Source organism: Pollicipes pollicipes, unplaced genomic scaffold (genome assembly GCF_011947565.3).
Source record: "Pollicipes pollicipes isolate AB1234 unplaced genomic scaffold, Ppol_2.1 Scaffold_4881;HRSCAF=5763_pilon_pilon_pilon, whole genome shotgun sequence".
NCBI lineage: Eukaryota > Metazoa > Arthropoda > Thecostraca > Pollicipedomorpha > Pollicipedidae > Pollicipes > Pollicipes pollicipes.
In genome coordinates this window covers 25,713,247-25,727,732 of record NW_023596576.1, presented here as the reverse complement: position 1 = coordinate 25,727,732, position 14,486 = coordinate 25,713,247, and positions in this window count along the sequence as shown.

Genomic DNA, 14,486 nt, shown 5'->3' with positions numbered 1-14,486 from the left:
TCTGTCCCATTTCCAGTGCATTTCAAACAAAAAATTAATGAATTTCACAATGATGCTGTCCCAGTGCTGAGGCCCCTTGCTGGAATTCTACCGTCAGGTGCAAATTGCAGTGTACTGAAGATCTTCACTCGATGAAAGAGTAAATGTTCAGAATCTAGATATATTTATCCCCACGCCCCACTCACAGTCAAACACACTGCACACATTGTTGGAAAGACGTCTATGCAAAACTGGGTGTGCCTGATGTACATGCCTCCATCAAGGTACAGTGTCTGAAACTCGGGTGTTCCCTGATGTTTTCAGCCCCAGGACATTTTGCCCTCCACAAATATACAGTGGAAAGTTACAAAAAAATGTCCTCTGTGAACGACGTCAGATGGAGGCAAGCTGTTCCTGCAACTTGGACAGAATCGCGCGCCTCACTCACGACTGAACGAGGGATATTGTTTGCGGGTTACAGCCGAATCTCTCTACCATATCACGCACAATCTTTCCTTGAAATGCATTTAGTGCCCAGGTCGAGGTAAAATGGCTAAAAAATGCATATTAGTCAGAAATGGAAACAGCTGAGTCGTGACAGAAACGCGTCACCAATGATATCCGACTGCCCGAACCCATAATAACATGTCGATAATAAATTTTCCGCGGCCTAAAGACTTCCTACACGCGGTATGAACTATTCTGGCGGGTGTATATAAAGTGCAGAACTAAACATGCGATACGAACCTGAGGGCATGTCGGACATATGGTGAGCTGTCACACAGTAAATCGGAGAGCGTCAGGCACAGCGTCGCCGGGCCAAAGTGCCTGAAACGCTCGACGCTTAGGATGGAACAGCATACGAGCACATGTTCCACTGTGAGCGTGGCGTTGCAGTGGCGACACCGTGGTAGTTCGTCCCGACATAGTAGGTATCGATGTGTAGCATAAACATGGCCAATCCGCAAGCGACTCAGGATAACTTCCTCCTGGCTACACTTTCGATAGGGTGACTGCCATTCCTGAACAATCGGCTTAATGTTTTTTGGTGTACTGGTGCCCATCGCATCACATATGCTCTGTCATTCCCCGCGTAAAAAGGTAAAGATGGTCGGGTATAGGTATGTAGCGGGTATTGGAAACGCTCTGTGACAGGGACAAAGAGTAGCACGCTTTGCGGCAGCGGCAGCCAGCTCATTTCCCGCAATGCCAACGGGGCTCGGAATTCAGGAAAATACTATGGTCTTGCCAGCCCGGCACAGAGAGTCGGGACGCAGTAAAATATCCTGTTTAAGGGGATTTACCGGATTAAAACGCCTTAATGCCGAAAGGGCACTTAGGGAATCCGACAAAATCACGTGCGGATTGTCTTCGACCACCTCTATAAAGCAAAGCGCCTTAATGATGGCCACAAGCTCTGTGGTATACACGGACGCATGGGCTGGCAGTGTGAATTATCGCGTATGGGGCCCGCACATAAAAGCGGAACTAGCCGCCGTATCCGTTTTGGAGCCGTCTGTATACGTAAATGTGAACCCCTGTATACGTAAATGTGAAAACGTAAATGAAAATGATATGTTTCGATATGTTTCAGAGCTATTAATCTGGCATCACACGGAATCATATTTTGTTTCCGAACCTCCGACAATGAGACGTCGACAGTTGGTCATACTATTACCCACGGAGCGGTCGACAGGCTACGTGGGCGTGCCACACCCCGAAAACTTAAGCCATTCTCATGAAGAACATTACGAACATGCACACACACGTGCCACAACGTGCCACACGTGCTGCTTGTTCGCGTTGAAAAACATTTGATGTGTGGCGTGAAAACACAGCGTCATGTGTTGGTTGGTTCGGAAATTGCGCGAGCTTGCAAGCTTACCCCATCCCCAACAACTTCCTTCGGGTAGCCAGCGACTGTTCGTTGGCTTCCACACGCAAGCTGGCTGTCGGAGACGTACGAAATGCACCAGTAATGATCCTCAACGCAGCATGATGAACCGCATTCAGTGTACGTTTGACGTACTCAGATGCGCCATCATATACAAAACACGCACAGTCTAGCTTGGAGCGTGTCAGTGAACGGTATAACAATACAAGTGTTTTCCGATCTGCTCCGTAGGATGTTCGTGCCACGCATTTCAATATGTACGGTGTCATAAAACGCTTATCACGCAGAATGATAAGATGCTCCCTGTAGGTCAAGCGCTTATCAAAATGCAACCCCAAAAACCGTGCCGCCGTATTGCAGGAGATCGGCTGTCCATAAAGCTTAAGCGCCATGTCGGGACACTGACGCCGGCATCGACAAAAGCGGACGGAGACTGTCTTCGGGGTCGAAAACGGTAACCCGTTGAGTATGCTCCATCTTTCTAAGCGAGCCACAGTCAACTGCAACTACCGCAACATGGACGCTGCCGTGGCAGAGCTGCACCAGATGGCGGGGTGATCAACAAAAAGCGAGCGACCAATCGCCTGGGGAAGACTGTCCCCGACATCATTTATCACGACAGCGAATAACGCAACACTTACAACACTGCCCTGCCGTATGCCGTTCTCTTGGGTGTATCGTTTCGAGCGCATGGAACCAACACGGGCTCGGAAGAAACGGTCAGCAAGAAAGTTTAAAAGAAAGGTACCCATAGCTCCGCGTATGCCATACTGGAGCAGCTTCCGTAAGATGACATATCTCCAGGTGGTGTCGTAAGCCCTTTCGATGTTGAAGAACACAGCTCCTACGTGTCGCCTTTCTTTAAAAGAAATGCGCGCGGATGAGTCCAAGGCTAAAAGATAATCAATAGTGCTACGGTTTTTCCTGAAACCACACTGAACGTTTGAGAATGGATTGTTGCGTTCTAAAAACGAAGGCAATCGTGTCTGAACCATCTGCTCCAGAAGTTTGCACATAGCGGAGGTAAGCGCAATTGGACGGTAGTCCGACGGACCCGTTCCATTCTTACCAGGCTTCAGAAGCGGAACTATTAGCGACTAACGCTAAGGCGTCGGGAACTCTCCTGCCTCCCACAACTGGTTGAATGTCCCCAACATAGCATAGCTTTTGCTGTTGGTTGGGGTCGCCGGAGCATATCATTATGTATGAAATTCGGGCCTTCCTCCACACTGCGCAGAAAGTTAATGACAGACACCAGTTCCAGCAATGTGAAAGGTTTGAAAAGCACGGCGGCCATCGACTGCTCGGTTGGTGGGGAGGGAGCTTAGGGTGCTGGCTGCGAGTCCAGCGCGCGTACCACGGGCACAACTGATAGGCCAAATGACCTTAGGAGTTCCAGAAACTGAATAGCCGTCATTTCCCCGATCACATTAGTGCGCGGCAACGAAGTTTTCACTTTCGACGCGTACGGTATTTTTGGGCAGGTTTCGTTATAAAGTTCTCGAGCCTCACGGAAAGATAAGTTTTCAGAAGTTTTAATCGATATGATTTCTTTTTCCTTGGCGCACGCTGGGCATGCACGGTCGTGCGACGTATGGGAAACTTGGTCCTTGCTGCCATTGACACAGTGGGGTTTGTCAGAAGTACATACTTCGCTCATGTGCCCGAGGGATGCACGTTTGCCACACGCTGCGAGGGTCCGACAGTTGGGTTTGGTGTGACCAAATCGCTGGCATTGATAGCACCGCATGGGGTTAGGCACAAACTGACGAACTTTCACGCGGACGTATCCCACACGTATCTCGGACGGTAAGTCAGGGAGACTGAACGTGAGTATGAGGTTGTGTGTGAGCACTAATTTTTCTCCCCTTCTGACAAGGATTCTCCGAGCAGCGGTCACTCCAAACTCCGATAGCTCCTCCACGATCTCCTTCTCGCCAACGTCACGCAGATCAAGACAGTCGACCACGCCCCTGGACGAATTTTTGGTGTTGTGTGGTGTCGCTGACATTGACACTGTTTTTTTCCGCTTACCATCCCCATTTCGAACACTGCACGAAAATTCAGTTGCTTCCATAGCCCGACTCGCCTCCAGGTCACTAGCAAATTCAACTTCTATTTTTCCATCCCGGAGGTTGTCACATCTGACGATTTTTCCCAATCAGCCGCAGCCATTTCGTCTCTGAAACGGTGACAGGGACGCCAACCTAACCTGATCACTTTCGAAGACGTGGATCCGTGGTCCAGGGTTAACAGTCTCTTCTACGCCCTTGGGTTATTGCGGTCCGATCCTCTTTCGGAAGACGGGTGTTTTTAGAGTTAGAGTATGTCATGCAAAGTAGATTTTCTTTCGGCACCGGGGCTCCCCAGCCACCACGGAGCCCAACTGGGGGACGGCCCAACACCCCTCGGGAGATGGTCGCTGCCAGGGCTACTCCGGTGCTATACGGGGCGAACGACGTCTCCCACACGGCCAGGTGTAACCGGGGAGACCACTCCCCGTCCTGACCGTGGTTCAGCGCCGCTGCCCCTTGACCCCTTAAGCCGCTGCGCACGGCCGGGCGCCCCAAGCGGAGACCCGCACGGAGCACCCAGCCGCAGTGCAAGCGACAAGCCGCTAGACCGGTGTGGGGCCCCACGGGCCCCACGCGCCCCCAGATATCTTGACCGAAGTGGATTGCTGGGATGCGCCGCGACTGACTCGCACGACGCGCCCCTCAGCCACCAGGATCCGATGAACCCGGGGACGCGAGCGAGGGGGCACGGCGACCCTGATAAAACGAGGATTAGGAGTGATGAGTGGGCCGGATGCGGGAAAGCAAATAGTGGGAAGGGAGCGGGCGGGACAAGGAGCGGGAGCCCACGTGCCGGCAGGGTCGCTATGCCCTGAGAGGAACAGCTTTCGCTGTCCACCCGTTACCGGAGCTGGGACCCGAGAGGGCGCTAGTCCCCTACACCGGCCGAAGCCGGTGCCCCTGCGGGGCTTGGGGAGGACTTGGCATTGGAGAGAAGGCGTATTCTCCACCAAGAATTCCGAGCTGAATACGAGATGAAAATGCAGAAGAGGGTCATTAAACAAAAGCATGGAGTTTTTTTCTAGCGATTTACAGAGGGTCGCCACAGAATCATAAGCTGAGTGTGGAGCTAAAGCAGGGCTCGTTGTTTTTCGTAGAGCAGAACTTTTACTGGCTTTTTATACGATTATTTACGTTTTTAGAGGCCTACCTTTTATTTTAGCCGGGTTTTGACGATTATTTTTATAAAATAAATAATGTCCTAAAAAGCAATATCAAAACCGATAAATAAACTACAGCGGCTCTGTCGTCGAAGACTATCATTCCGTGCGCGCCATTAAGGTAGCCGACCGACCTTGTTTTGGAGGAGCCGCGCGCGGAGCGGTGATAGCGCGACTGGTTGGTAGTATAGATAAAGGCAATACATAAATTTAGCTAAGCGTCATACACTGAGAAAAGTATTGTATAAGACTCAACGCAGGTGAGTAGGTGTGGTGATGCTAACTTTCCGCGGCTGGATTGCTCTGTAAGGAGGAAATGATTCCTTCGCGCCTGCTGCGTTGGCCTCCCGGCCCTGATCACGCAGCAGCCTGTCGTCCCAGGCGTAGTTTTGTGCATAACTTTGCGGAGCGAGTGAGCAGAGAAGCCTTTAATCCCAAACAAATGGTGCAAACCATGTTCTCCCTGATTTTGACAAAGTTTTTTTCCCAAAGTTGGGGAGGGACTGGTATCCCATCCAGCTAAAAAGGGAGCTACGCACTTGTTCCCAAATTAAGTGCATCTAGGTCAGTAAAAACCTGGGCGGGCATCACATTGCCCCAGAATCTTTCCGCTGAGTGAGAAAGATTATGTCATGGCTAGAATGCAGCTGTACTAACTACCATGCTCCAGATGCTCCTATTTATATTGTGACTTGCATGACATTTTAATCATAAACTTAGCATTATGTGCTCCAGGGAATGGTGCAACAGGTGCACAGCATTTTAAGCATCTGCTTCTCTCAGTCTTTATTGGGACTGACACCTTTACAATAGAGTTATCAATGTCAACAGCTTTCTATCAGCTCTGCGGCCTTGACAAAATACAGTAGGTATGAGCATAGACTTAGGAAGGAAGCACTTAATTAGGAAACTAGAAAATTTAAGAGTTGCAAGAAGCCAATTACCGATGGTCTTTGGCAATGACTGAGACCAGCTAGAGCATGGTGTTTACTGTCATCTGCTGCCAAAGAATGTTCTTTAGTGCCAGCTGTGAATGCAGTGCAAATTCACTGGAGTTATTTTGTTCTCACTACAAGCCGTGATTTCAATATTTTTGTTCTCTCCCCCAGAGCCAAAACTAAATTTCAGATACGGCCAAGGTATGTAGCCAGCTTCCAATCACACTTCTCAAAATCGCATCACTCACCCACCGAGTTTTATATTCAAATTAGCCCATACTTACACCTCACCACAATCCCTCCGACTAGGACACATCGGAACACGAACCCAGATGATAGGCAATGCACAATGCCGTAATGGCGCATTTAAAGGCAAGCCGCGACACTTTGGCTGTAACGAAGTTAGCACAGCGATGATTCGACTTCCTTAGTTTTCAAACCACGATAGCTGTAACATAGTGCTTTAGCTTGACTGTTACATGATGTCATACAGTGTTCATATGGTCAGTTTACGCTTACAGTGAACGGTTGATTTCTTATGCTGAGACGGCGCAGTAAGGCCGAGGAGCATCTTGAAACTGAGCTAAAATGACCCTTCAAAAAACTGGGAGGCAGTGGAGTGTGCGCACAAATCGCCCACAAACTGCTTCCTCACACGGCTGTGCTTAAAAGGTGCAGACCACTGAAACATATTTTTTTCTCTTTCATTCTTGTAAGCGCTCAATTTCATCGCACTCATCATGTTGTGAAAAAGATGTGTAATAGAACTTTGAAAAATGAGGGGTTGCAGTTTATTTTCATGATGGACAGGCGTTGGTTCGAGTCTCCCACGCTCGTGGGCGAGTGGACGCTTTTGACCGCGGGGGGCTGTCATCTGTCCGTTTTTTCCAGGACTGACATTTAAATGCCACAACGGCCACCGGAGGTCAATACGATCACAAGCACTCAATCGGTTCTGACAGGGGCCAAACTCGAAGCGTGCTGAATCTGTTCGAAAATGAATCTATCGAAAACAGCCACTGTGGTTGACGCCGCGGGGAGAAATCAAAGTTAAAGTATGACGTTTTGTTAAATCCGCGTGATGATGGTCTCATGCTCGCATATATTTTTATCTCAGCATAGTCTTTTGAGGTATTCGTGGTATGTAGTAGACAAACATTTTAACAAATTAGCGTGTTGTCAACATTACAGAGTGCGTCCGTTGGAAAAGGCAAGGCAAATGAAAGGCATTGCTTTCATAGTGGCGCGCGGAATCCATTGAGAATTCTATTGGAGGAACGGTTGCTTCAAGGCGAAATTCTGAGCTTTTGAGAAGGATTTCGAGAAGGCTGGTACTGCTGATCAAATCATACGCGTCTGATCTAACAATAAAGAGTGTTCATATATACGTGACCAAATGTTGAAAGTTAAAATGTAAAGGTGGAGGCGTAATATAAAATGATATTGCATTAGACGCAAACTAGAGAATCGTGTAGCGCATTTAACCGGGTTTTCAGCGATTTGCTTGAGTTGCACCCCCGCCATGACGAAATCTTCCTTACAACCCTGAGAGCAGTGATGTCGAGTTAGCAACACATGAACAAAACTAAGTAGATAGTCACGTATATGAAAGCATTTACCGGCGTGGTCTTTACTGGAGGCGTTCGGCTGGAGCGTGAACCGGGGCGACTCTATGATAGTTTCTTGCCAGGCTGTGCAATGATAAAGGAGAACGTCTCAGGCACACAGTCTTCCTTAAAAACAGATGTCCGATGTCGCTGCAATTGGGACCATGGCCTTTCATTGCAGGCGGCCCGCGGCGGACTCGACCCGTGAAAAGCCGGAGCACCGCCCAAAGCCCAACCCTCTCCCACTGTCGACAGCTAACTCCGCGTACCTATCCCGGGCGCCGTGGCGGCAGACAAAAACCAAGACAGATCATGACAACGACAAGCCCTCCTGGCCGCCAGGCTGTTTGTTCAGGCAGATCACATCGCGCCCTGTTGGCGGCCAAGCGGTGTGCGCCCTGTTGTTTGAACCGGGGCCCGCGCCGCCGTAACGACAAAGCTCAGCTCAGCGCAGCGGGTGCCGCCGTAACAGCACGGCTCGGCTCAGCACAGCAGGCGCCGCTGTAACGGCACGGCTCGGCTCAGCACAGCGGGCCCCGCCGTAACGACGCGGCCCGGCTCAACACGCGGGCGCCGTCGTATCATCACAGTCATCCACGGCACAGTTCGGCACAGTTATAACCTCGAGCGAGCGTTACGTCATGTCCTGTGTGGTCCGATAGAAGGCTATGAGACCGGCATTTTAGGACTCGTCAAGTATAATTGGCTGCTCGGCATTCCTAGCTAACCGGGCGTGCCTACAACGAGTTGATTAAGCTGCTATGAACATGTGAATGTGAACTTCAAACACGTAATGAATGTAGTATGCATGAATGACTGAATGAATAAGATCAGTCGGATATCACTGCATGATGCCAGCAGTATGTCCCGATCCAATCATAACTTCTGGACTAAGCAAAACCAGGCAGTACACGATAACAAACGTAAGTTTGTTTATGGAAAGTATACATAGCTGCATTTAGCCTGCGGGACGCTTCTACACATGTACCAGTTCCCGCCTTTGGTGACCGTCAGACGACGACGCCATTAAAAGTTCAACTTCACCTGCGATAGCGCACGCAATAAAGTAGTTGTTGGGCGTGCATCTGTCCACAGATGTAAAAGAGAAACTGCCAACCTTCTGCAGCTCCGCAGCAACCAAACGGCCTATCTGGTGCAGTCCGTCTTCAACCTTCGCACCTTGCACAACTACTCATGTTTTCCGTGGCTTTTGCTAATGCTGTACAGTAGGAGAATGATGGAGGAACTAGTGGCCTTTTGTGGACATTTCTGGACTGTGGTACTACCAAGAGTACGTCAATGTGACAAGCGGTTAAGCCTCCAGCTGGGTTGATTCAGCATGATCATAAAAGATTCAGCAGCAGCATTTTCTGGCCCACAAAGAGAGACGTTTTTAGCAGCGTTGTAATGGATGGGTAGTTTACATGGATTAAGGTCACCAAAACAGGCTTTTTATTTCTGTTTACCTAGAGCAGGCTGAACAAATTTCTTTGAGGAAGCAGTTATTGTACAGAAAAACAGTCATCCGAAATGTTTCCTACGAGAAAGACTAGTCTTCAGCCCCCGGTTTTTCAGATGCCCAGTCAAGGTTGTTATGTTTTGTTGACAACCTTCAATAAACCAGGAGAAACTGTGGAAACGGCGTTGTAGTCTCAAGTAATGGTAAATTATCACTACAGAATCGTTTAAGCAGTACCTCCTGGTATGTTGAAAGCTGTTATCTCAATGTTAAAACTTTTAGCTCATAACACATGGAATGTTGCAACTTTTTTGTGTTTACATCCGTAACGTTATAGATTAAAACCCTCCTGCACTGGGAGTACATCTAGGTAGTACTCACCGCCCCCTGAATCTACATTGAAGACAAAACTTGACACAACCGGCCATGGCTAAAGAGAAATCCTTTTGGAAAATTCATGGAGACATGTCGCGATCTCCAGCGGCGCGTCTCAATTCATGTCATGCGATAAAACTCATATGCACCTTGTTTTGCAAGGAGAGGTGTGTAGGTGTATTTACTGGTATGGGCGTGCCAATTGCAATTTTGTCAAATACTATTTTGTCCCCTGTACTTGGCTTGACGCTTCGTGAATGTCCACACTGAGGATGATCATATGATAGTGCAGCCATATTACACCCTGTCCAAAGACGCATTGACCAGCCACGCCCACCAGTCCTGCGTCGGGAACCGTGTTGCGTTGTTTTCTACACAGGGCCCACAGCCCTGTAACTTTTCTTTCTCAGTGCCTTGAGGGGAAAGGCTCCACATTTCAAGACATGGAAACAAGCATCAGATGTGATGAAATGAGCTGACAAAACTGTTGGCGTACGTTTAACTGGGAAAAGCTGCTCCAAACAATACAGTTCGTCTGTTTGGTACATATACACCGCAATACGTCTTTGTTTGTTTGCGTTATCGTGCCTTGCACAACGCAGGTTGAGAGCCAATTGACGGATATCTGGAAGTCGTGCTCATGGACGCCAGATGGGAACGATTCGACAATTATGTTTTTCTTGGCCTTGATCATCGCATCGCCAACGGAATAGCAGAATTTTAGTGACGTCATCACAGTGTCATGGATGCTTGGGTAACTATAAAACAGTCTCCCCGAAAAAGTCTGCACATCTTCGCGGGCGTTTAGCTCAGAAACTAGAAGGGCTTAGGCATTAAAGAGTAGGGCTGTAAACTGTACCGAATGACCTTCAATTTGAATACGTCGGTTCAAAAACCCATGCAAATGCGAAACACCTCCTTCAGATGTGTAGAATATGCTTGTGAATTTTGAGGTTTCTGATGCCCGACAAGCCATTTTTGACACGCGTCCGATCGTTGCCCGTTCTGTCCACGAACGAATGTGGTTTTATTGAAGTTGTTAATGATTGCGCTGCTGTAGACCACACGGACGGCTTTGAACTATTTTAAACACGCTAGATGTAATTCATTTAAACTACTGCAAACTCACAAATGCTTTCACGGGAGCGCTTACATTCAAGAGCATGTGCTTATCTTCTTGACATCATTATCGTCGCTCTAAAACATATCCTTCTATATCCTCATCGTCGCTCTGAAATGCCACGGCCGTGAAACGAGTCGGTCGTCTTATGGGGTACATGAAAGAGGTTGGCCCGGCAAAGAATGCGATTTAAAAGCAAATGTCAGTGCTCAATGCTTTTAGGTTCAGGTAAGTGAAAAGGCGCAAGAAAATAGAACAAACTGGGATCAGGTTTTCATGGCACATGGCACATACCGTATTTTCCTAGAATACTGCCCCGGGGTATCTGCAGCTTTTACCCATTGTTTCATTGCTGGCATTGTTCCATTCATTGCTCCTCGTAACCACTTATGCCTTCTTCAGTGCCGCGAATACAGCACCAGGAATGTTTGAGCGGCCCCTGCATGGCCCAGACATGCGGACATGGGACTGAACAAGTGGCCGACAGCTCAGGGGGAACGGAACGCTACTGCGCGAGCCCTGATTTGTCGTGGATCTTTGGAGCGCTGCGCACCTGCGCTTAAGCTGCTGAACGCAGCCAGACGCCAGTAACTGACAGCTGTAGCTTAGGCTCGGGGTAAGACACACTGGCATTCTATCAACGCACGTTGGAGAGGCTCTGTGGTGCATCTGCCATGTCCTTAAATGCATGTTTTGCAATTGTTAAGAAATCCTCGTGCTGTGTTGGTTTTGAAATTGGCTGCACAAACGCACGCTTGTTTCATGTAAGAACTCTCGCTCTCCATGCCCCGTGGCCGCACCGTCATGCCTTTGGCCCGACCACATCTCTCTCTCTAAAGACATCAGTTTGCCTCCGCCGAGACGTTGGGCGGAGGCAAACTGATGTCTTTTTTTCCAAACCGTGCCAAATCTCTCCCAACGCATATTACGATATATGATTTATATTCATTAAAAGGGATGGACATATTTCAGATGTCGTGTGCTATTGTTGGTTATATCTAAACGCTCCATCTCCGTTCAGCAGCTTTATGGTGAGACGGTCCCCGCTCGGGTCTCGTGTCGTCTTTATTTGGTGGAAAGGGCAGGCTTCAGCGACAATAAGCTCGTCACAACGAAAAATTTCAGCCTGTTTCGCAAACGCCGTTCCCAGCGCTGAGACATCCAACAGCAAACTTCGTGTCAGAGCGGAGATTGGTGGAAGCCGGGAGTCTATGCCGTCGGGTGATTTACTCGCCCGGCGGCGTTTCGCAGCAGCGCGGCACGGAAGCGCCGCCGTCGTCTCATCCGACAGCCCCAGGTGCAGACGACAGACAACAAAACTCCGTCGGCCGCCCGCGCTACGCAGATTAAATTCGCGCGAACTGAGCGCGCCGCGCCCTGGAGACAACCTGGGATCATGTGGGGGGCAAGTGAACTGGGCGGGAGCGGACTGGGACGCTAGAGCGGGATGGGACGCTCGGGCCCTGTGGGAGGCAGGTGAGCTGGGCACGGAGTCACGTGGGAGGCAGGTGAGCTGGGCACGGAGTCACGTGGGAGGCAGGTGAGCTGGGCACGGAGTGGACTGGGACGCCCGGGCCACGTGGGAGGCAGGTAAGCTGGACGCGGAGTGGACTGGGACGCCCGGGCCACGTGGGAGGCAGGTGAGCTGGGCACGTAGCCACGTGGGAGGCAGGTGAGCTGGGCACGGAGTGGACTGGGACGCCCGGGTCACGTGGGAGGCAGGTGAGCTGGGCACGTAGCGGTATGGGACGCCCGGGCAGCGCCGGAATGACGCCGGCTCCGAGGCAGAAGTACACCCACCGGGCCGATTTCGACACCCGGAGCCGTGTCTTCATTGGCCAGGAACGGTGGCAGATGCAGCAAGGAGAGGCCCATCTGGCCGCGGTTAGCAGCTATTTTTCACCATTCCATTAAGCCTTGCATATTTGCGCAAATGTCACCACGCGACGAAGAAAAAAAAGGCGGACGCGGGGAGTGAAGCAAGGCAAGTTTTTTCTCAAGAAGTCGACAATAGGTATCTCGTCAGCAATGGGAGCAGAATTATGCCCCGCCACTGTGCCGTGCCCGGTTTTTTCTACGCTACGTTATCGTTACGTTAGCGTTATGTGATCCGACCTCTTCTTGATTAGTCATAGCGCGGTGGCTCATGAAAAGCTTTATTCAGAGGAGGCGTACCGGCCTGTCGAAACATTGTCAGCACCATATTGCGCTGTGAAGCCCTGATGAGACGCGTGCGACACTTAATATGGTCGTGGCAGACTTTTTGGACGACCCTCGGATATTTCCTTAGGCATACGCCGCTGTCGTACCTAGCTGAGCGTTCTCGGCACCGCAAGACATCAGCCCTGAGCACGGCAAGTCCCACGGACGTCATGCTCAAGCGGAATCAGAACCTGCAGCCACCGCAGCCGAGGACATGTAGTCAGTACAAGCCCGTGTGATCCCTATGACGCCTTAGGATTGCACCTGGAAGTGGCACTTACACGACAGACCACAACGTTGACCGCTGGAATTTGCGGGTCCCCACGCCTCTTCGTCGCGTGAACAACACTTTTTCAAGCTGTTTCCCTCGTTGTGCTCTATCTTTCTGTTACCTCCACCGCTCTAATGAGCTTTCTTGTTGGTATTTATGTGCGATGATGCGACACTTATCGGTACCGTCGACACTGCCTACGAGCGCCACGACGCATGCTGCATCGAAATGGCATCGCGGGCATCGGTCCAGAATCCCAAAACGACGACCCAAGTGACGAAGAGAAAATAGAAGGATCTCCTACGACTTAATTTGGATTCTCCTGGGTGCGTCATCTTGCATGACTCGTTGGTCGTGGCTTTCTAGCCAAATATCCGACAAAATACTTATTTCGTTGATTACCAACACGCAATCGGATGCCTTTCACCACCAGTTCAGCGCACCCGCGGCCATACCAACTGATGAATGCTGCAATGTGTTAATAATGAAACGCATTTCCAACTTTCTAAGACAGCATGCTCCATGAGGTTACGCCCCAGCACCATCTATATGACGATATAACTCATGCGTCACATCACTCGTGCCACGCTGAAGATGAGCCACTTGTTACGAGCCCAAAATCCCCTCGCGCGCATGAATCCTCAAACAACAGTTTTAGTCAGCGCATCCGTCTGTCACAGCCAGGACATTTGTTCAGCTAACCCAAGAACGTCGGGATCAGATGGAATCTGCCGCGGCAGACAAAATGCCCAATTTGAGCTGAGGAAGGCCGCCCCATCGTTAACATTCCAAAGCCCGTGGCCCCACTTGCGCCATCTGTGAGCTGTCTTAGAAAGTTCTAGCTTGCCAATCTGCTACTACGTGGCCGGTCGCCACCAAAGCGCCATGGCATCGACCGCGCCAGCTCGCGCAGGACGGTTTGGCAGCGACAGTTTAGAAGGGCATCTTTACAGTACGAGAGCTTGCGTGCTCTATATTTCCGCACAACAACTACGTCACACGATCAACCGTCTGTCAATGTTTCGCGATTCTGTGGATGACGAGCCTCCAAAGCACTTTGTAAGCCGCGTGATCCACGGCACTTCGCTTGACCCCGCACTGATCACACCCCCACTCTCTCCCGTGGCAGAGCCTCAGATTCGTCACCAACATCCACTGCTATCGGTATCACAACCCCGCCGCCCTACCGCGCCTAGCGCCCCACTACACGCCGCGACCGCAGGCCGCCGCTAGCCGTCGCCAGCGCGGCGGCGGGCCGCCTCGGGCTGCTCCCGGCGGCTCATCAGCCGGGCCATGTCTTCCTCGGCGTCCCGGCAGCGGCTCCGGCGCATGGTGGGCAGTACCACACCCACGGTACCGATCACGGCCAGGCCCACGGCGGCTGCCTTCAGCACGCCAGACAGCAG